The sequence below is a fragment of the Plasmopara halstedii genome (assembly GCF_900000015.1).
Source record: "Plasmopara halstedii genome assembly, contig: Scaffold_323, whole genome shotgun sequence".
In the NCBI taxonomy this organism is placed as follows: domain Eukaryota; phylum Oomycota; class Peronosporomycetes; order Peronosporales; family Peronosporaceae; genus Plasmopara; species Plasmopara halstedii.
In genome coordinates this window covers 1,241,647-1,242,071 of record NW_020187244.1, presented here as the reverse complement: position 1 = coordinate 1,242,071, position 425 = coordinate 1,241,647, and positions in this window count along the sequence as shown.

The window sequence follows — 425 nt, the reverse complement described above, 5'->3', positions numbered from 1 at the left end:
GTATAAAACGAAAGGTCGGTGACCTAAATTACGCTTCCTCTAAGCGCAACGCTACGGCGGCCCCGCTGTACTTGGTAGCACTTGTAATTAATCTACACTGGAGTCGTTACGACTGATCCTCTGATAGAATGGAACAATTTTCATCTTTGCCCCAGGGCATGCAGGACGGGCTTAACAAGCTGATGTCCTTGTTTGGCCTGAGGGCGTGCAACACCTTGCGGCGCAGGACCACGAGATATCGGTGCGCGTCTAGAGGCGTTTTCAAATTACGAAAAAGCGCTGCTAGAGCGCCTGTAGCAGAAGCTGTCTCCATCATATGCGTCTATGACGCCACCGTCGGTGACAATAGATTTTACCCGCCCTAAGTCGCTAATGGTGAGCGTTAAGGTCTTTGAGGGGAAGGATGGAGAGAATCTCCTGCTTTA